The 23,926-nt window shown below is 37.2% G+C and overlaps 1 protein-coding gene across 2 annotated transcripts in view; it reads left to right on the top strand.

Moving 5' to 3' along the window:
- DCC (DCC netrin 1 receptor) overlaps positions 1 to 23,926 on the top strand; it is a 1,085,205-nt gene that overhangs the window by 835,442 nt on the left and 225,837 nt on the right. The window lies entirely within an intron of this gene.

Genomic DNA, 23,926 nt, shown 5'->3' with positions numbered 1-23,926 from the left:
TTCATTTTGTGGACTTGAAAAGTATTTTCCTTTAAAATATGAACCACTTAGAGAAAAGTTGATATTCCAATTCTACTATTTGCTATTACATGGGCTGAGACTGAAAATTGGTGAAGAGCCTATGATCAATTAATCCATGTGACCCTCAGGGTAATTTTACATGACTTGAACCAAGTGTTCTAGCGCAGATATGTTTTTGTTATATATTGTTGTGTAGGAAGCCACCTCAAAATTTAGTGGCTTAAAACAATAACTCTTTGATGATCTCTTGTGATTCTGTGGGTCTACTGGGTTCAGCTCTGTAGTTCTGCTCCATGTGATGTGAGCAGATGTTGCATCTGGGGACTTGAGTTGACAGTAATATCCAAGGTAGCTTACTTGCAATGTTGGCTATTGGTATTGGCTTTACTGGGAACTCAACCGGAATTGTTGACTGCCGTGCCTCTGTTCTCCTCATCATGAAGCTTGAGCTTCTCATATCATGGCAGCTGGATTTCAAGATGCGTGTGTACCAAGTGGGGTGGGACTACACAAGAGTATGGTTCATTGGGGTCCGTTTCTAGAGACTAGCAAGCACAAATTTGAGTTGTGTTATGCGCACAACTCATAAATCCCAGAATCACAGTATGTGCTATCATCCACATGATACCAAAATCGAGACAGCCCACACCATATTAAGTAATTCACCCTGCCTTTGGAGACTGAAAGCAAGATGTCCTATTATTTTAAATGATTTGTTGAACATTTTAATGTTCTCATTCTAAAATGTGAATTAACTGATGTTAATGTTTAACAGATATGGTAGTTTACTTTCTTAGATATTTAATAGTTTTCTTGCTTGTGCCTGGACCTCAATATCCTGAGAAAAGGTCATTAGAGTTGTGTCTTGGAATGTCATAAACATCATTTTACTATAGCCCATGCTACAAAAAATCTTAGAATTCATATAATTCTCCTTTCATATTTTTGCTTAAAAAAATCTGAGATTTATGAGGTTATAACTTGTTTGAATTCCCCTTGCTGACTTCACTCAAAGCTGCTTCTTGTCATCCGTTTTATGTATTGTGGTTCAGGTATGATTTTATTTGGAATTCAAGTTCAATAAAATAAAGTTTGAGAAAAAGGTAGCCTGGCTAGTGGTTAGGAGCACAGGGTCTGAAGCCAGACTACCTAGGGTTGTAGTTCAAATTCTCTGTGCCTCAGTTTCCTCATTTGTTATGTGAGGGAAAATAGGACCTGCCTTATAGAGTTTTTTGGGGGATTACATGAATTTAGACCAGAAAATACTTGGAACTGTTCCTGGCACATGAATAGCATTGTATAAAAGGAAAATGCAGAGAAACATCAGACGTGTCAACCTTCTGTTCAAATTCAGGCCCTAGGCGTAGGCCTGCTTACCCTGATGGTATTCTGGTTTTAGGCATGAGGGCAGTCTCCTTAAGCAAGACTATCTTAGAAATTATAAACTGCCCCCATGAATAATAAAATATTTCATGTAAGCCTTGGATATCAGTAAGGATGTCTTAGACTGTAAATAACTGAAAACCCTACTCTATAGCCTCAAACAATAGGGGATATCTTATCTGCTGTCCCGGTGCACACCGCTAAGTCGTAGTCATGCCTTGACTTCCAATTGTCAGGAAAGTCACTTTACATCCACTTCATCCCAACACCCTTGCTACTTTAAGTTTGTAAGCCTCTCACAGCAACTCCTGGAGTTGTGGGAGCATTTCAGATGTCCTCACAAGTCTGTCTGGTGTGGGCCCTGTCAGACTTCCTCAGGTCCTTACCTACCATCATTTCTGATACATGAACTTAGCATAATGATGCTGTTGAGTAGTTCTCTGTGAGGCTTGCTGTCACCTTGTCTTCACCCACAGACAAAAGCATAAGTACCCTCATCTCTCAGATTTCCCCTGAACCTCTAGGGTTTCTGTTATTTTCCACCACTGTTCCCAGACTCAGCCCAGGGTCCAGGCTCCAGGCTCCAGGACCCTTTTCTGAGGGTCATCTAAATCTAACATCTTTCTCCTCCAGCCCAGGCAATCTTTACTGTCAAGCAAGCGTTGTGTGGCTATTTACTTACTTTCTTTCCAATCTAATATTTACAGCCCTAACTATGAACTGATTTCCTTTAGGACTTTGTCTTTTGTATATCAAAATACTCTCTTTCTGTGTGTGTATATGGGGAGGGGGGTCAAAATGTGCTTACTTGGATATGGGCAAGGGTCAGGCACAAGGAAATACAATGATAAATATCTCAGCTAATATTTCCTAATTTTATCTGGACTGACTAATGCAGTCACTTATAGCGGAGAAGAAGATAAATAGGTGAATTTAAAGTAAGAAAAGAGTTAAATAGATGAGGACAACAATATAAAGATACCTCAAAGCCATTTATGATTAACTCAAAGAGTTGTGCAGATAAGAGGTACAAGAATTCAGAATTTACTTCAGGGCTGAGTTGGTCAAGGAAGGCTTTATGGCCAAAGTGGGATTTTTATCTGGGTCATGACTGATGAATAGGAGTTTAATGGGAATGGAAGGTCTCTCATGGTACATTTCTGGTGGGGGAACAACAAGAGTAATCACATAAAGCTTGCATATCATAAAGTGTGTTTTGACGGTAACAAATGGAAAAGTTACCTGGAGTTGCAGATTCATGGAGATCAGTCAAAGCTGGGATTCTAAAGATACTTAGAAAAGAAGACAAAATTCAATATAGCCTATAAAAGATGGATGACCTTTCTAAGCTGATCGACTCAGGGAACTTGGATGTTTTAAGTAAAGGAAATATCAGGAACATAGTCACAGAAATGATAGGGTCCAGGAAGGCTCTATCCACTTTTACCGAAGTAAAGACTACATGATAGAGTATTATGGATCAAGAAGCTCTAAAGATAGATTGGGCCTGGATCAGGAAATGTCTGATTCCTTGAAAATTGGACATGGTACCAGTTATTTTTAGGAGCAAGACCTGGAAGTGGCTGTCTCTTCTATCCATATTCAATAGGCTAAAATCTAGTCAACTGGCCCACAATCTGACTACAAGGGAGATGGGGGAATATGATCCTGCTGGGTGCCCAGGAAGAAGAAACAGTGTGGTAAGTACTATTGTTTGGACTTCTCATGTACTGTTATATGTAAAATAATTCTCTGTAAGAAGAGAACAAGGAGAACATTTCAAAGAATAGTTGTATTTTGGGGGGCACATGTGTATATCTCCAGGAAAATTATATGTGCCTATAAATAGTAAAGATTATTTTATAAGCTGACGTTAATTTTATCTACATACATACCTTGGTCTCACAAATATGCAAGAGCATAGGAGACTGTCTACACAATATAGACTTAGATAATTGAAGTAGTAACTTGGACACTCGCTCTTTTTTGTCTTTTGTTTGGTTTTGTTTTAAGCGGAGGGTCTATAAAAGACATGAAGATCAATGTTGATTTGATGTAGCTATTGAGTGAAATCATTTTATAAGCTGTTATTTGTTTTAAATCTTGTTGTTTGGAGCTGGTTGCCCGATTATCTAATGAAGACAGGCCCTTCAGACTGCTCTTGCTTGGGAATTAGCCATGTTTGGTTTGGTTACACTTGACAGGACCTCCTTTTAAGTCTATTGAACTTCAAAACGTTCTCCTTTTATTCTTAACACAATCACAGAATTCTTTTCCTACCTTTTAGCCCTAAATCTGAGTGCTTTAATATCCATGTAGACATTCTACTCAATACTCTAGTTTCATAATTTATCGACTTTTCAAATCCAGTGGCCTTTCAGCCACCTACTTTAACCCATCAACCATTCCACTGGCAATCTCTTTGTATCCTTTGGCTTAGCAGAGTGCCAGGAACATAGAAGATGCTCAATAAACTTTTACTGGATGAATAAGTGAATTATTGTTAGGTGTTCCATAAATACAGAACAAATACATAGGGATTGTTGTTTGTTGACCAGTATCCATCCCACTCTGTCTTTCCAACAGCACCTTGATTTTATTTGCATATCCATCCCTCTCTAACACCTTCCATGTAGTTTAGGAGATGCTGACCCCAATGGAAGTTTCAAAGGTGAGTCCAGATTAGTTTATGACAATTTTGGTAATCCTACATCCTTGTCAATGATTACCTCTAGCATGGTCCTGTGATCAAATTCTGGCCAATGGGACTTGAGGAAAGGGTTACTAGGGGGTCTTAAACAATGTTTTCCTTGTTCTTAGAAGGGAGCACTTTTGCTCTCTCCCACTGGAAGTGATTGAGAACACATGTTGTCCTAGATGCTAGTTGGTGGCATGAATTTATGACCACGAAGGAGGCCAGATTGAGGACAAAGTCTCTCCTTGGAACACAACCAAGCCTGGAAAATAGCCAATAAATAAAGCCAGATTGGGTTCCCCACATCCTGCCTTTGTACTACCAGTTCTGTGAGCCAATTAAACTTTTTGTTGTTGATGCCAGTTTAACTAAGGTTGCTGATACTCAATATCAAAGCACCATCCTGATACAAAAGTCCTAGCCAATGGGAAAAGTTAGACACTGACTTTAAAAGAAGAAAATAAAGTATCCCCTTTCACCACTGCACAAGGATCAAGAATATCCCTTTTTGTCTGTGTATAACCACAAAATAAAAAATACAGAAAAACATCTTAATAATTCAATAAAAATTGACAACTAAATATGTATTTTAGGCAAGGGTATTTTTTGACAGGTCGGAACAAGTGATATCTTTGCCTAAAAGTTTCCATTTTACCCTGTGTGGATGGAAACTCAGGATGACTGCTGGTGCTTCTGTTTGGCACCTTCGGGGCTTAGTTTGCATTCCTTCATCATAAAAAATTTTAGCACAGAGATTTTACTGGTTTGCTGCTGAGTTTCACTCGTTTTAGGACCACTGGATCAGGCCTGGTGTGAACATGTGCTGTGGATTGCCATAGTTTATAATGAGCTTTAGGAATCTACACAATTTGCAGAGTTGGTTCATTACATTTTCCTTTTTGTTATATCATTTGATAAAAAATACGTGTTTATCTTTTATTTGAACAGACAATTCTTATTAGATTATAATTAGTTTTTAACACAGAAAAGTAAACTGTCAATGTGTGTGTTGTATCCTAAAGTAACCTGGATGGGATGGGTACCATTCCAAGGAAAGTCTCCAACTAAATGTTGATAGAAAGTTCCAAGAAGTCACTTGTTTTTGATATTTTCACAGTTAACATTTTATGAGACGTCAAGGCTATGACTACAGGTTTGAGGTACTCGGAGTCTATATATTTCATGAAGTAAATAAGGATAAAAATGTATGTGCCAATTAATGGAAATAGAGATTATTGTCCTGGAAATGTAAGATAATTACTTTCTTATTGTCCCAAATTTGACTCTCAGCTTCTTGCTGTCAAGGCAAAAAGTAAACAGTGAATTACAGACTTTTCCTTACATCTGCTATAATATGAAACACGACATTTGAAAGAAATGTTTTTCGTAATTACCAAATTTTAAAAGGAACTTATTATATGGGTAGATTCTTTCTGGGTAGATTTTACCAAAAATACAGCCATGTGGTTATATGGTCAGCATTTATATCAATCTTCAGTAAAAGTTAATGGCATCGTGACTAATTGTAAATCTCTGATGACATTGATAAGGGAGCTAAAATAATACATTCCGGGCATCAGATTTTTATAGGCATTAAATCAAATTAGATATTCTATCGTAGAATACTCAAAGTTTAATTGGTTTTTGATAGGAGTTAGAGACAGATAATTTGAAAATAAGCCCCTCACAGTATCTGAAGTACAGATACTCTTTGGTGTTGAAAAGTCATTAATAGATCTTAAAATTCAGACTCATGATAGAATTCTATCTTTAAGAGAGAATTATTCCTTGTATAGAAAAATTGGAATGGAGTGGAACTTCCCTCAGGAAGTAGTTTTCAATATATTGATGATCAGATTAAGTGGCTTCTATTATTATATTTCTTTAATCGTTAGAAATTCACCATATAAAATATTTGAAGTCTACATTCCACAAAGGAAGCTATAATGTTTTTCTGTAAAAACTTCCATTTTGGATTAAAAACAAATTAATTTAAAGAAAAAAAAGAGTAAATGAGGAGTGCAGAATGCTGCAAGGTAAATGACTCCACTGTAAAGAGTCAGTGGCCGGAGTTGCAGCTCCACTGTTGTCTAGTATGCCTTGGGCAAGTAGCTTGGCAGTCAACTGTTTCTAACTGATCCAAGTCTCCCTACCATACTGCAGATCCCTCTGCGTTGTTTCCCTCTGACCTCGCCTGGCATCTGCACAGCTGCAAGACCTACAGATTAGGTGGCATTGTCCTCATTCTCCTCTCCTTCCTCCCTCAGGCTTCTGGAAGACCTGTCCTTTCTAGTGACCACCCCCCTCCCTGTGTTTCATGACCTCCAGATTCCTCAAGGTCTTACTCTGATTCTCCTTTCCCACTTATATCTTCAACCTCTCCCTCAATGCCTTCTTTATTTACATTTGAATATAATCAACTTTCTACCATATTAACAAAAAGGTATTTTAACCTCTTGGTCTCTGTCCTTTCCTTTATACTAATGCTTTAAAAACTATTATCCACACTCAGTGTCTCTAATTCCTTTACCTCCCCTGACTCCTCAAACCCTGCCATCTGTCTTTGGCTATGTTATTTTCCTGAACATATTTTCATCAAGGTTGCTCAAGACCTCTGTGCTGTCTTTTCCTAACTGTTGAGCTTTGTCTGGCATGGTTTATCATTCCTTTTTCCTGGAATATATCTCTTCTTTCAACTTCTTGTCCTTCTGTCCATCCTCTTTCATCTCCTTTGTGGTCTCCTTTTCCTTCGTCTAGCCCTTAAATGGGGACTTCTTGATCTCGTAGATAGTTGTCTCCAGTCCCATCCCCCCACATCTTGCTTTCTGAATGATGCCGCTAAGGCACCTCTATGATTATAGCAGTTTCCTGCTCTAAAATTCTCCATAAATTTTCCTTATTGTCTACAGACAGTCTGATCTTAGCCTGGCAAAGTAGGATTCACCATAATCAGCCTTTATTCCAGCACACAAAATTTCTATCTTTTATTTTTAGTGTGCCCTCTTTCGTATTTCACATTGAACTCCCCTCACTTTTGTGTTTCTGCACCTTTTAGCTAGGACTAATTGGTTTAAATGGAAATGAATATTGTGCTATGTCCTATAGGTATAACACGAATATGATTCCTGAATTCCTGAATGTGCTAAATAATCAAGGACTTATCCAAATCATACCTATAACTCAAATCCCAGCTCAAGGGGAATCTTCCTACAGTTTACCTAATCTTAATCTTAATCTTCTCATCTAGAATGAATATAGATTCTCTCTGAAATCATATACATTATTTTCTTTTAAAAAAAATGTTAAAAGCTAAATAAAATACTATCCACTTTGTGTGTGTGTGTGTGTGTGTGTGCGTGTGTGTACAGACATTTCAGCAAATGGATATAGGAATGGCCAATAGCAATAAGAAAGGATGCTTACCATCATTAGTCATTAGGCTAGCGAGTTCATTGATGAAGCACTGCATCCCACTGTCATCCATGATTTGTCATCTCCAGTACACTGAAGTGGGTAAATAAATGCATGGTCCCCAGCTGTTACTTCCGTATCTTCCCTCCACCCCTGGACGTTCAACAACACTGTCTGTCTCCAGGGTGTCACCATCACCCTCTTCCTGCTGAGGTTTCTTCATCTCAGCCCACTGGACTGGGTGTAGAAGAATTCCAGGAAGATGTTCTCTGGCATGGCCCGTATCCTCTACAAGAAACTTAAAAATTTCGCCTGTCAAAGAGGGAATGCAGCCCTCTGTTCTGATACCACAGATAAAACAAAGGTAATGGTAAATCCTCTTTGAAAAATCTTCCATTTTGTTAAAGAAATGTGAGTACACAAAGAGCGCAGACTCCTATAGGGAAACGAGCTCCATGCTAAAAGTTGGTGGTATGGTTGCAGAATGTATATATGAATATATGTAGTTACCTTTGCAGAATTCTACTATCCTATTGGTGAATATATTTTCCCACAAAAACAATAAAATAGGAGCCAGGAAAAAGTTGTCAGCTTTGATCCAAATGATTTTACCTAATAAAAACATCAAATATGTTGCTTCAGACCCTTCACTATATTTGACCTATACTTTTTTCAAGAAATCGCTTCAGATGTTGTATCACTTGTATATATATGTATTTTTGCATGTGTTTATTTATACGCTACATAGGATTGGAGAGATGGTCTACAATAAAGAGACAAAATAAAATTGAAATAGAAATAAAAAGTATTAGAACATGAGAAAAATAGAGCTAAGACAAGAGAAAGAATGACTTAGTCACTCTAGGGGTTTCAGGTGGCTGGTGTGCTAGTGTGTTTGCAGAGAGAATAATAATTGTTGTAAACTCAGGTTTCACAAAAATATCTGAAATGTGAAATTTATTTCCAAAACAATGCATATTTTTCAGACCCCAAGGAGGCAATTTAAAGGTGTCTAGGTCAATAAATCAGTGCAGTCTTAAAGGATTAAAAAATTCTGTAAGAAAGACTGAAATATTCTTAGATCCAGCAAGAGTAACAATGAAGTATGATCCATCGTCAGATATCTTTCTAGGTATTTCTTTGGGCCCAAAACTAGGAGCAGGGCTGTGCAAGATTGAAGGAGTGGAAGACATGGTCATTGAGTTCAGGAGGCTGACTTATCCATCCATCTGGGGTGGGGGGAGGCACACAGAAGGCTCAATTATTGATTAAGACAGAACAGACCAAGCCCTAAATTGGGTTAAATAAGCAATTCTGGAGAGAAATCTTATATTTTAAAACCTCAATTTATGGTGATGGTTTGCATTTATGTAGTATTTTTCACTACAACCAATGCTCTCATTTTGCTCTCATAAAGTGAGGTGAGGAAACTAAGGGATAGAGTCACATAACTAATAATAATAACACGATTTGCACTTAAATTTCCCTACTCCTAATCAATTGTCTAGTCTACCTCATTTTATTTGTGTTTAATTTTTATTTATTAGTTAATTGAAAATATCATTGTATACCAGAAAATAATGTATAGATAGGTCAATAGATATGAAAAAAAATGAGCTTAATTTGAACGAGATAGAAATGACCAGAACCCCGTCAGTTGGATCGGGAGTGTTTTGATAATCTAACACCACAGATGTTTCTTACCTTTGTCTTTTGAGACTGTTAAAATTCCCATCCAATCCTGCTTCCTATATTAATGGCCTATATTTATTGAAAGCTTATTTTATTTCAAGCATGATCATAAGCACTTTATATGTATTATTTCGCTTCATTCTCAATAAACACTATGAGGTAGCAAGTGTTATTATCTCTATTTTGCAGATGAGGAAACAGAGCAAGATTAAGGAACTTGTCCAAGGCTACTCGATATTAGATATTAGAATCAGGGTTTAAATTAGAGGTGATTCTGAATGTCATCTTCAGTTGGGAATGTCTAACTCCAGACTCAGTGCCATGTTGCCTCAAATAAAGTATAGACCAGTTTGGTGTCATCATAAAAATTCTCTGTGTTAATGTTACCCTCCCTAAGGAGGTGACAAGTGCTCTGAAGAAATTAGCTAATTAACCATCATGTCAATTATATTGTATTATTGTTCTTTTAAGGGGACAGGATCGCGAGCTTTCTCAAAGCCAGCTTAGTGGGAGTGTCAGAAAGAAAACGTGGATCCAATTTCTCAGGCTAAGAAATCTCTCACATAGATTTGAGGAGTTAGACTGAAGCTAATTATAAATCCATGACATTTTTATTTACAGCTGTATAAGAAATCATCCCCCCACCCAATGCTATTCTACGTGACTAATGAGTTAATTTGAGAACCAACCGATGCTTTGCCTGAGACAGGGCGATGAAGGATATGTAGGAATCAGTGTTAGATGGCAGGTGTCTAAACAATGTCTGATTAGACGAAATGTGTTTTCCTTCAAATATATTAGCATAAAGTGTCATATAGCCTCAGAAGTCAAAAACATCCGGGCAGTTTTAAAAGCTAATGTGTGAAGGGATTTTTTTCCAGGGTTCCTTCATTATAAGAATGAACGATTACTTAACTTGGAGAGAGCAACCAGATTTACTTCTTTTATCAAGCAAATATCCTCACCCTGAGCATAAAGAAACAATCATCTGAGACATGAGCAGAGGGTTTACTCAAAGCTGCTGTAGCATTTTGCTCTGAAATAATTGAATTTCCTTCTGGAGGTCAAGAACCCAGTCAGCAAACTTGAGAGAAGACAGTGGGCCAAGATTCACATCACTAAAGTGGTAACAAATGCGTGGATGACTGTTACACATTGATTTTTGTGCCCCGCCTTCAATTCATATATTGAAACCCTATCCCCTCAACGTGATGATACTGGGAGGTAGAGACTTAGGAAGGGAGGTAATTAGGATAAGATGAGGATGGAGCCCCCATGAATGGGATTAGTGTCCTTATAAAAGTCATGGGAGAGCTTGCTTCCTTCTCTGCCCCGCCATGTGAGGAAACAATGAGAAGTTGTCAGTCTGCAACTCAGAAGAGGCCTCTCACCAGAAGCCGACAATACTGGCACCATCATCTCACTCTTCCACCCTCCAGAACTGTGAGAAATAAGTGTTCACTTTTTAAGCCACCCAGTCTATAGTACTTTGTTCCAGCAGCCTGTAGGGGAGGAAGAACTATTCCTCCATCCTCTGGTTGCTTTTCACTGGTCTAAGATTTAAATTGACACGAGGCAGAAGAACAGGAGAAAATCAAACATTTAATAACATGTACACATGGGAGAAACCCAGGAAATCTGAGTAACTCACCAAAATGGCTGAAGCTACCGCCTTAAACTATCATCAGCTAAAGACAAAGGAGGATGTTGGGGGTAGTGGTTTAGGACCTCAAAGGGGAGGAAGGCAATTTACATGGAGATGGAAAAACAAATGTTTGATAAACAAATGTTGACCATGCCTTGCAAAGACAATGAGAGATGGAGAGGCCTTTTCTTAAAAAGCCCTTGTTAGCTTCCTCCCTGTCTATTACACTTAGTTTACATTGTACTATAGTTCTCTTACAGTATTAGCTACTTCCTAGAGCAGGCCTTCCATCTTAAATCCTTTAAGGCAGTTAGGGGGAAGGTCAAAGTTTCTTTCAGAGTCCTTTTTCTTTAAAAATAATCAAGCCAAGAGACACATGTTGGGGTGGCTGTTTCTGATCCCCTACAAGCCCAAATTAAGATGATGAAGTCTGCCTCCAGGAGGACGTCATCCCCAAGTCATACTGGATTTCCTCAGCTAGGATTCCTAAGAAAGAACGATTCAAGAGCTACCAGCATTGGATCACCATTAAAATGTAAATTCAGTAACTACTCCAGTCCAAGTGAATCAGTCTTTCAAAATGGAAAGAGGAGATCTGTATTACTGGCTATCCTTGGGCTCATCCCCTCTCCCCAAAAGGTGCTTAATCAGAGATGCGACACTCTTTAAAAAGACACATGCCCAGCCCACCACACACGCTTCTATTCCAATGCAGGAAATTATCTTATACTCATTTTTTTCTCTTCATTGCAAGAACCAAAAATCAAATTAAAAAAACAAAAAAACTGTATGTACAGGCTGACAGACCAAACTCTCTTTTCTACAAATTCTGATATTCAAGAGTCCATTCATGATGGGATATGACACCTGACATAATTTCTCTTTTAACATTATATGTAGATACAATGAGTTTAATATAATTCATTGGCCCTGGATCTTCCTGGACAGGCATTTAAAGCTAAAATCCTGTCAAATTCTAAATACCTTATAATACTTTCAGAAGAGATGATGAGTGCCAAATTTCACGTACATATTTAAATGTGTACTGAGCATGGTTCCCCAGGGAGATAATGAGGCTCAAGGAGTTATATTATTTAAAAGATATCCTCCTTCTCTTTATATAATGAAAAACACTGATAAATTTTAAAAGATAAATAAAAACTCTTTACATCATAGACATTCTTCCTTAGTCTTTGTTCAGAGAATTACTCATTGTTCTGAATTTTATTTATTTATTAGAAAGCATTTGCCTTTTTTTTGATGGGAAGAGTTCACCCTGAGCTAAAATCTGTTGCCAATCTTTCCTTCTTTCTTTCTTTTTTTTCCCCTCCCCAAAGCCCGAGTACATAGTTGTATATTCTAGTTCTAAGTCCTTCCAGTTCTATATAAGCCACTGCCGCAGCATGGCAACTGACAAATGAGTGGTGCGGGTCAGTGCCCGAGACTGAACCCAGCCTGCTGAAGCAGTGAGAGCACTGAATTTTAACCACTAGACCATCAGGGCTGGCTCAGTTCTGAATTTAAAGGAGGGTTCAAAATGGCAAATGAACACATGTCTTCAGGAGATTACTAAATTCATTTCTCTCAAATATTAAACTCCATTTCTGCCTAAAAACAATTTCACAATATTTCCATAAAATGAGAGGAGTTGTTCATTTGTAACAAAAGATTACATATATGCAATGGTAATTTCTTAAAAAGCTTTTAATAACACAATATGCATGAGTGCAAATTTCTTGGTCTTTCATTGATAAATGTTGGGCATGAAAATTTCCATTGAGAACTGGATAGGTGTGTGAAGGGATCAGCTATGGCTATTCCAACTAAATTAATATGAATATCTATCTGAATATTAAAGAAAATTAATCTCTGTTGTTCTGAGTGAGTTCAATATGATACAGAATGCACAATTTTAAAATGTATTTTTATACCTTAATAGTTTAACTTTTTGTATATTATTTTTGGAAAATTGAAAGTTTAAGTCATGTTTAATAAAAAAAAAGCTTTCAGAACAGAAGTAGATATCAGGAGCAAAAGGATTGTGACCACTATTAATACTGCTTTTAAAATAACTATGAAGCAGTCCGTGTATGCTCCAAATGTCTTTAGACTTAAAGGAAAAAGAAGTTTTATATTAGATAGGTGCAATATAGTTTTGATTTGGTTTAATAATCTTTAAAATACAAGCCAATTAAGTATTTACTGGATTTGATATCCTGTTAGTAGTTTTAAATGTTGCTTTTCACATTTTTTATAATTTTAATGATATTTATAGTATTTGAATAATCTTATAATAAACTCTGGCCCCACTAATATTTTATTCTTCTCGATTTGCAATTGTTCTTTTTAGAAACTTTTAAACTATTTTTATTTTTCGAGAGAGAAAAATACTCAAAGTTGACAATGATTTAAACTTTCTATAAGGCACATTCTCTGATTTTAAGTGGGATATAGTGATGCACAAATTATATTCTCAAAGAAAGGCTAAATGTATTTGGGAAACCCTATTTCCTATATTATACTCTTAAAATTCACTAATCCGATTAGCATAGGAAGAATTCTGAGGAGTCTTCTTGTAGTAAAACCTCTTTAACTTTGTCCTAATATTTCCCAAATTTCTTTCACCATGAAACTCTTTTACACGGAATGTTGGGAAGTAGCACTAAAAAAGAACATGCTTCAGTGGTGCCTACTAGACAATCCCCATCGAATGCCCTTGCTTAAAGTTTAACTGTAGTTAATGGTCGTCTTCCGTTATCTCATAGATGGAGTAGGTGGAACTGCTGATTCTCTTCTAAATGTGGAAAAGCTGGTATGAGTCTCAGGTTCAGCAGAAGGGAGACCTGCTCTCGGCACTCAGCTCGTTGTAAAGTAGATGTCAGATGGCTCTGCCTTTAGCTCAGTAATCCTCATCATTTTTCACTGAACATAATAAGGATGAAATAAAATCAGCACGGACAGAGCAATATGACATAATGTCAAGTAATGTGGTAGGAACATCTTTCATATCCTGAGAAAGATGTGATGGCTACTTTCAAAGAAGGTTATTGAGGACTATTGTGTAATATTTAGAGGAAAAAGAATCTTACAATTTCTGTTTCAGGATTTCTTATTTAAATAGGATTATACATTCAGCAAGAGTTTGTTGAGTGTTTTCTATTCATATAATGCCCACTATGTGCTCAGGAGTGAACTGTGAAAGCAAGCCTACACTTCTGCTGGTAGGAAAGTGGATTCGTCTTAAGCAAAGCACGCTTCATGTCAGAAGCAACTGGATGTCATTAGGGATGCAGTCTACGGAAAACAGTGTGTTTTTCTGTTCTTCCCAAAGACTGTATAATGAGAACCTAGGTCCTTGGTCTCATTAGCACTAAGTTTCTGAGCTATAATCTGGCTCAATATTACTGATAGAAGTGACAGCCTATGAGGAATTAGGAGGGGAAAGGTGCATTTTGCATGTCATAAATAATTTCTGGATGATGAATTTCAGTCCTAAGAGTGTACTATGTATTGAAGAAATAATCTAGGTACAGAGGGAACCTAGAAAATGCTTGACTCACCATTATCAGATTCTAAATAGATGTGATGATTGACAACAAAAGAAGTTTCTTCTGCTAAAGAGAATGTTTCAAGAATTTGGAGACCATTTTTATTTTCCTTCTTCCTAACTGGCCATATCCTCTTATTTTTTTGGAATCCTGGCCTAATTAAGTTTAATCTTCCTACTTCCTGGACCTTCCAATGTTAATGGGAACAGAGAAAGCAAAGATGCTTACATGTTATATAGTTCCAGAAATAATCATTTTGTTTTGTTTTGTTTTGCTGAGGAAGATTTACCCTGAGCTAACATCTGCTACCAATCCTCATCATTTTGTATGTGAGCTGCCACCGTAGTATGACCATTGACAGATGAATGGTGTAGGTCTGTGGCCCAGAACTGAACCTGGGCTGCTAAAGTGGAGCACACTAAACTTAACCACTAGGCCACTGGGGCTGGCCCTAGAAATAAATTTATCATTAAAAATGTCAAGGCTATACATGTCGATGACTCTCAATAGACATCCTCAGCTCTGACATATGACTTGGGCCTTTCAGAAGCTTACAGGTCTCCTCGCCATCATGTCAAACCCAGAACCCATGATCTTCCCCCAAATTGGCTCCTATTCCCAAGAATCCATTTTCTGGTGGTAATATTTCTGTTCTTCTAGGTTCCTCTGTGAAGCATATTGGACTCATCTTTAAAAACTTTCTGTGGTTTGCCCCACCTTTTCAATCCTCTTTTTTTCCCACCATTCACTCACTTGAGCTGGGCACCTACCTGCATGCAAGTTTCTGCCTCTGAGTCTTGCTTATGCTTATTCCTGCTCTGGGCATCTCCCCACTTCTCACCCATGAGATCTTAACCAAGCATCAGGTCAGTGACCTCAGATCCACATCAATCTAGAAGTTCTACTTGTTTTATGATTATCACCATATATCTTAGTACCTGATTTCACGTTATCTTGTTTCTTTTCTGTGTGCCTCTACAACTTTCTTTATAATCTTGCTGTCCTATCTTGGAGGCATTTTTATTGCATTCTTCATATATTGCATGGGCCACATAATAGATGTTCTGTGAATATTTAGAACGACAGAGCTTGGAACAGCTAGAAGAGATTATCTCACCTAGTGTGTCCTTTTTCAGTTTTTCTTTGTTTGTTTTGGTTTTAGTTTTTTCACTGCCAAGGGTACAATGAGACTTGGAGGCTAAGAGACTTATTCAAGAACATGCAGAGCTGAGATCCAACCCAATATTCCTGATTCCTCTCCTGTGCTCACTCTTCTTCTTTCTTTAAATAACTCTATGGAGATATAATTCACATAACATAAAATTTGCCCTTTTAAAGTGAACAATTCAATCTTTTTCAGTATCCTTGCAGAGTTGTATAACCATCATGACAATCTGATTTTAGAAGATTTTATCATGTATCCATTAGCAGTCAGACACCATCTTCTGTGCCCCGCAGCTCCAGGCAAGCACTAATCTACTTTCTGTCTCTGTGGATTTGCCTATTCTGGACATTTCATATAAATGGAATCCTACAATAGATTGTCTATGGGGATTGGCTTCTTTCACTTACTAAAATGTTTTCAAGTGTCATCCATTTGTAGCACGTGTCAACACTGTATTCCTTTTGCTACTATGGATATTTGTTTTTGAGTGAATGTATGTTTGATTTCTCCTGGGTAGATACCTAAGAGTGGAATTACTAGGTCAAATGGTAACTCTATATTTAACCTTTTGAGGGACTGCCAGAGTGTTTTCCAAAGCTGCTGCACCATTTATATCCCACTAGTAGTGCATGAGCGTTCCCATTTCTCCACATCCTTTCCAACACTGGTAAGGATATTATCTGTCTTTTTGATTATGCCCATCCCATTGGGTGTGAAGTGGCATCTATCTCACCATGACTTTGATTTGCATTTCCCTGATGGCTAATGATGCTGAGCATCTTCTGTGTCTTTTCCTTTGAAACTAGCTTTTCCCTTACTTGACCGATTGTGTATTTTCATTTTACTACCCTGAAATGAGTATATCCCCCAGGAGAGCCACATGTGTATCTTGGACCCCTTTGGAAAGGAATATTATAAAACAGCTTCCTTTATTTACCATTATTGCTTATATTCCTCAACTAGAGAACCTTGGTTAGAATAAAACCCTTGACCAGAATAAAAATCCAACCTCCTGTCCAAAACTCACCACCCAAAATGCAAAGCACCTAAACCCAGCTATAGTTATCACCAGACATGACTTCATAGTTTCCTCATACACTAGGTTAGGACTGGATAAAACTCCTGGCCATTTTTTCTTGTTCTACATCTGACACTTGCCAAAAATTTGTCACTTACTTTATTCAGAGCTGTGAGTGCTGATATCTTGTATTTTCAAATGCTTATTTCCAAGCATATCTGAAATATTGTTAATGAAGAATGAGTGATACTTTCTATTTCGATTTGTCAAGTTGAGTGGACATAAGTCAAACAGATTTTCAGCTCTGTGACTAGCAGATTTCTGAAGTGTGATACTTAATAAAATCCAAACCTGGCACAGATTGGTTACATCTGAATAAGATTCATTTGTATTATAACCACAGTTATAATTATATGGCAGGCATAAATAAGTAAGCATTTTACAACACTGAAAGATTCCCCTCTGAGAGCACCGAATTGCAAACTTATTACTTTGGGGGTTGCTGAGAGCTTCCATTGTATTTATAATATTTGATTTGACTTGAACACAGACAGCAAAAATGAGTTTGTAGAAGGTCTCTGAGGTAAATTTAGTCAGAAGCAAGATTAATATTAAATGTTTTCTCTGGCTGCTTTTGAAAAGATTTTTTTTCTCAGTGGGGGTCATTTCTTCTGTACCCTGAAGCATCATGATTTTTACAGATTTGTCAAAAAATGATTTTAGCAATTCAAATTAGAATTAATATGATTTACACGCACACACGTACATATATATATATATATATATGTAAATTGAACTTGTGGTAAATATGTTGAGTTTTAAAGTAACCTCACATAGATTTTTGGAGGGAGGAAAACGTGTACTTCCAAACTAATACAAGTTAGAATCGAAAGAATTATCACTTTATTAGGCACATTGGATTAAAATTAAGAAATATCTTTTTCTTTCACCCAGGAAAATGTTAAGCTATAAAACGCCTTCTTACATATTCAATAAGCTCTTTTCGAGAATATGTCTAATCAGAATTTCTCAGCCTTCAGTTTCCTCATTTGCAATACCATTCTCATTCTTCCTTTCTTCCTTCCCTTTGTTATTCGGCCTTAAAAAAAAATGACAAGATTCATATCTCTGTCCATCTGCTGAACTCTCATAAGTTTAAAATGGCAATGTTTTTATAGGTGAATTGTAAGACTGTCACATTGATTTCAGGAGGCCTCATTTCTATTCGGTTTTCTCTGTCTTTAAGATGACAACTTGAACAGGATGAGCGGCCACAGATGCTGCCGCTGCGTGTCAGCCAAAGAACAGAGGACCGGGCTTGGCCTGTGGAGAGGAGCTGTGCAGAATGAGGATAGATGAGTAGAGCGGGACTTAGGACTACAAAGACCACCTTTGGGATGGAGGGCAATTGCTCTTTATAGACTCTAGTCTCCAGGTCATTACACTAGAAATGTGTTTTTAGAGGAAAGAATATTGTCCATTAGTGAACAGATGATTTCAGCAGGAAAGGCACCTCCGGGGCAAGCTTTACTCAGGTGTAGAGTTCACAACAAAAATAGCTGATCTCCTGTTATTCCGATAGAGGGATGTGGGTACATGTACATTTGTGAATATGCATGAGAGATTGACATTTTAATTTGCTGTCAGTTTGATGAAATTAGTGTTTTCCATTTATTTGTTACAAGTGGTAAAATGTGATGTTAACCAAAAATGTAAGTTTTTATCTTCTCTATTGTACTTTAACAACACACATATATTAATTTTTCTTGTATTTACCAAATCAAAAGAGATTTCATTCTGATGTCCTAAGTTTAGTGGCAATGTTCTATTTTACACCAAAACCTAGTCATTGTCTTGGGGAACAAATTTACATCCAAGGTGATGGTTTCAACTATGCCATCTGCTCGCCACCGTATAAACCCAGAAAAAGCAGAGGGTAAAATTATTCTCCTGTAAGCAAGAAATGGGAGAAGAGACAAACATAGAATTTTAACAAAAGTAATAGTGATAATACTAATGGCAATAACATTAATGATTAATGCCTTTTGAATACCTGCGTTGTGCCAAGCACAATGCTAGGTGATTTGCACATATTAAATTCTTGGTTATCATAGTAGCTCCACATGGTCAGTACTATTATTGATCCCATTTTATAGATGAGGAAGCTGTGGCAAAGAAATGTTTAGAAACATTCCCAAAATGCACAGTTGGCTGCAAACCCAGAAATCACACATGGATAATCTGAATCTAGAGCACATCTCTAATATGAGATGAGTATTCTAGAGATGACTGTCCTTGGGTTTGGCCTGGAGAACGGATGGCATTAGGATAGATTGATACTTGGGACAGTCTATCCTAATGCCAGAAGAGTAACATTCTTTTTCTACCGACTTAATTGACGTATAAATGACATATAATAAGAACAACATTCTTTAAAGCAGGGGGTAAGGAATGAGTGTGATGTATTCATAAGATAATAGAGAATCCAGGCTGATTAATCAGGCTCTTCATGCTGGGCCGGGACAAGTAGCATTGCAAATAGTGACAATGAAAGAATGAGACAACCTCATTCTAGCCAGGTAGAAGAGCAAAAGAGATGGGGACAAAATTCCCCAAGTTTGTATTTGTCCTCCCATTTCCTAAGACAGATGCAAAACATCTATAGATCACCCACTTGCCTCAAAAGAGTACTGTCCACAAGCTCTTGGTTCGAAGGATGCTTTTGTTCAATCACAGTAGGGGATTTGAGAAATCTTTTTAAGCTTTTGCAAGTTGCTTTGAAAATGTTGGGCCAAATATTTTAACTATAATAAAGACTGCCCAGTTGGAGACTTTCGTGATTCTTTGCTTTTTTATTTGAAGATTTTTATATAAGAAGAGCAGGATATTCAAAATCACCTTAAAAGCTTAACTATATGTAATTAGTTATATGGTCTCAATCCTGGAATTTAGAGACCTTATAATTAAAATGACTGTTTTGAAGGCTTGTTTAAAGAGATGTGTCAACCTGCTTCGCAGGATTCATATGTGGAGAGACTTTGCCCTAAAATTATTAGAACACAGAATTCTGAAATAAAAGACTCACTACTTCCTACAATTTCACCTTGTACCTCACAATGCAGAAAATGTAATTAGCTCCAAAATATCACATGGCACATTTGTTCCAATTGTTAAACTCTAAGAATTATATTTTATTATCCCAATCCCAGAGATTTGAAATCCACAGATTTACCCCCCAAAATTCTTCCTCTTATTATGAGCATGTTTCTAAAGTTTTACTCTTATAATTTCTACTGATTATTACGAGAAAACTCTTCAGGGTTTCCTTTTCAATATAAGCGCATAATATCTTTGCAGTGCTTACTGGGTGTCAAGCACTATTATAAGTATATTAAATTTGCTTAATTTGTTTAATTGTAACAGCACCCTGCGAAGTACCCATTTTACTGATGAGGGAACTGAGGTGCAAAAATTTTAATAGCTAGCACAATGGAGCATAACCCTTATATCTATCGGAGCTCAGTGTTGAGTCCAGGCAGTTTGGTCCCAGAGATTTTGTTGCTCACCACTCTGCTATGCTCTAAGGTTAAGTTTAAAGCTGTATGTCAGCCATGTATAATACTGGAGTATTTTGCTTGGTACTTATGAGTACTTGTTTGTCTACAAACTAGACAATCACTACTGAATGCAGATTTCCTAAGCAGTCTGCCCTCATCAAGGCGGATGAGCTATCTGAAGGTAATTTTTAATTACATCACGACCTACAGAGTGGAGGAGGCTGTATATGATAGTTATCTATTACTGCATAACAAATTATCCCCAAATTTAATGGCTTAAAGCAACAAACATGTATTATCTCCCAGTTTCAGTGAGTCAGGAATCCAGGCACAGCCTAGCTGAGTGCCTCTGGCTCAGGGTTTCTCACAAGACTGTCATCAAAGTATAGACTGGAGCTGTGGTCTCATCTCCAAGCTTGACTGGGGAGGATCTGCTTCTAAGTTCACATGTGTGGCAGTTGACATCATCCAGGTATCACTGGCTATTGGTGAGAGACATCAGCTTCTTGCCACATGGACCTCTCCATATGGCAGTTTACAACATGGCAGCTGCCTCCTCTCAGAGCAAGCCAACAGAAAGGGCAACTCAAGACAGACGCCACAGTCTTTCTGTGCCCATCACTTTTTCTGTATTCCGTTAATTGGAAGCAAGTCAGTAGGTGCAGCCCAGACTCCAGGGGAAGAGATTATACAGGACACAAATACCAAGAGGTGGGAATCATTGACTCCAGTTTTGAGCCCATTTGAGCCGACCGGGCCTGCCAAACAAGGCATCTCCCCTTGTGAGCCTAAGTTAAGATAGAATTGTTACAGAGTAATAAAAGACCAGCGAATCTGTTGTCTCCTTGCCTGTTTTTATAGTTAATGGATGTAGCAACTTGTTTTCTATTTAAAGCTCCTTGCTAGGACAAGATCATTTGTGTACTCTCCATTAGCTTCACACCAATTTTGCCCAGTTTTCTGTGTTGCGATAAGATGTTTTAATTATATCTTCCCTGCTTCAAAGTCACTGGTCCTTCAATACAGGGCTAGGAGACCTAGTATTTTGGCAGAATTGACTGATTAACTTGTTTAAACAAGTAGTTAATTCAAGCAAGCAACTGACTTGACTGATCTGAGTCCATTTAGTACATGCCTGCTTAGCTAAGTTTATCAGATGGAGTGTTCATTTGGCTTTAGGCCAAAAACGTCTGAGAAGTAGAGTGGGTTTTCCCTAGCCTATTCTTCAGATCCAAAATGTGGGGAAATATAAGGTCAATTAACAAAATATTTCAGGAATAATGCAGATTATAAACTGTATTTTTCTGTGTAAGATTATGTTTGATGAACAATTATTCCCATCAGAAGTTTGAAACACATCCTTTCTCAAAGAACTATCAATTGTCATTAGTTGCCAAAAATATATATTTTTCTCCTACTTATTATCACAAAATGATCCTGATTTATAGGATGAATTGGTAATGGATCTACTTATGTCACATTTGTTCTTATCTCAGATCATTTTCATTTCAACATGGAATTCATTTATTCATGCATTCATTCAGTCAGTCATTTTTTTCATTTGGCAACTGTTTATGGAGTTTCTACTCTGGGCCAAACACAGTTCTAAGCCCTGCAATGTAACTGTAGCCTTTATACATTTTTCAAAATATCTTTGTACGTATAAGAGCATTTAGTACCTCACACTGTGTTGAGGTAGCGATATTCACTTCTTAATATTTTCATTAGAAAACAAGCTTCAAATAAATATTTTATCTTTTGATTGTTTCAGAAAACCTGTTCTCTTAAGGGCTATTTAAATACTGCCCAAAATTGATATATGATTCTCTGAGAATAATACTTCATATGGAGATAAATAAAAGACTCAACACAGATGCAGAAATAGAAATTCACCTAGTGAGAAAAGAACACAATTATTGATTGGATCTGAACCTTGATTACGAGTCAGTAGCAAATAGTAAAAGAGGGATAATGATCCATTACTCAATGAAATAATTTAGCTTGATTATTCTTGCATTTTCAAGAGGAGTAAGATCAGCCACATGCAGGCAAGTGGTACAGAGTTGTAAATTAAATGTAGTGATGTTGCGATGATATTTAAGATATAATAATCTCATTTAGTCCTATAGAGCCAAAACTATGAACTCTTATGAATAATAATCACCTTATGATATTTTTTATAGTAAAAAATTATAAAGAAGCCTCTGAATTCTCTCTAGGTCGGTCCCTTTTGTACTCTTACCATTGGTGATTAATACAGTACCCTGTAATGTGGATGACATGCCTCACCTGATTCACCATTGTGCATATATATATATATATATAAATAATGGCCAAATGGCTATATTGAATGATTTCAGTAAAATGTAACTTGATGGGTAGGGTTAGCAAATTATGACCTGGTTAGGATTTAAAGAGCAAATGCCATTAAAATCCTTTTTTAAAAACACCCTCAAATTATTCGATTAATAGTCCTTTATGTCAAGAAAATAATTTGGTACTCAATGCTACTTTAAAAATTAAATATTAAGTTTCTAAGTGTTGCCTGAGAGCTGACTATTTGCAAATAAATTCTACGTTTGTTTGACCGGGTTTCCATGCCATTGAAAATATTGTTCCTCTACACATCACATCTTTTTTCCTCATAGCCTATCTTCTTAGGTCATATCTATTTCTGTTACATTATTTTTTTCACCCCAGTTACTTCGACATGAATCTTCTTTTCAACTCAACAGCACTTGAGGGGCTCACTCGTCTTGTCCAAGTGAGTTATCTCAATTGAGGCCACACATCACACATGTGGCCCTGGCACAGCTGTGAGGCGCCAGCACATATGCTCCACAGTCATATAGAAGCAACTCCTCCCCACTGATAATATTGTGTGAGAAAGAGAAATCAATAGGGCCCCAGGCAAGCCTGAGGAATAGAGTTAATTAAGGGATGTGGAAAAGAGAAGCATCATTGACAAGCTGCAAGATAAGTTTAAAAGGAATTTTTCTAAATGTATTTAAAATGAAAAAGGAGGTGGAAGATGAGGCAAAACAGGATGAAACTATGCTCTAACTTCTCAAAGACATTATCATATATTTATTTAATTTTGAAATAAATTACAGATATCTAAATTTATATTAGTAAATTAAAAATGTTCTTATAATTAAGTGAGGACAGTGGGTGAGAGGGCCATTATTGAGTCTACAGGAGAATCGTGGCATGTTATTCCAATCGTGGATTGTGTGTAGTGGCTAAAGGAGTCCTGAGTGTTCCTACGTCATCCAGAATCCCATAATCCAGTCACAATTCTACCTCTTAAAGTTCGCTTTTCATCCTTTTTGGAACAAAATTGCTATGGCAGACAGTGTTGTTTTTGTAAAGATTTTTAATAGAATAGATTGCAATATGCTATCATTATATGTGATTTCTAGGTATGAAGTAAGTGTACAAGACACTAAGGATATCATGCAACTTGCATCTCTGTTCTCTACCACGTGTCTCATGATTCCCCTGCGACTGGGGATTGTATGTGGCACCAGCAGAAACTGTAGCGTTCAAAAGGTGCTGCTGATGCTGACATCCCTGGGCTCTCTAATTGAAGGAGACTAAAGCACTGAGCTGTGTCTGTAGCTGTAGAGGAAAGATACATACCATTTAAGGCAGTCTTCAACACTGAGTGTGAACTTTTAAAGAAACTATGTATCAGTGGGTTGTCAGTGGAGACTACATACATTATTTGTTTGGTGTTGCAGACCAGACACATTAAAGAACTTGTGGGGGAAACCCAAAGTGTACTGAAG

The sequence above is a fragment of the Equus asinus genome, chromosome 7 (genome assembly GCF_041296235.1).
Source record: "Equus asinus isolate D_3611 breed Donkey chromosome 7, EquAss-T2T_v2, whole genome shotgun sequence".
Lineage (NCBI taxonomy): Eukaryota > Metazoa > Chordata > Mammalia > Perissodactyla > Equidae > Equus > Equus asinus.
The sequence above is the reverse complement of the archived record's forward strand: the minus strand, read 5'-3'. Positions and strand labels throughout refer to the sequence as shown.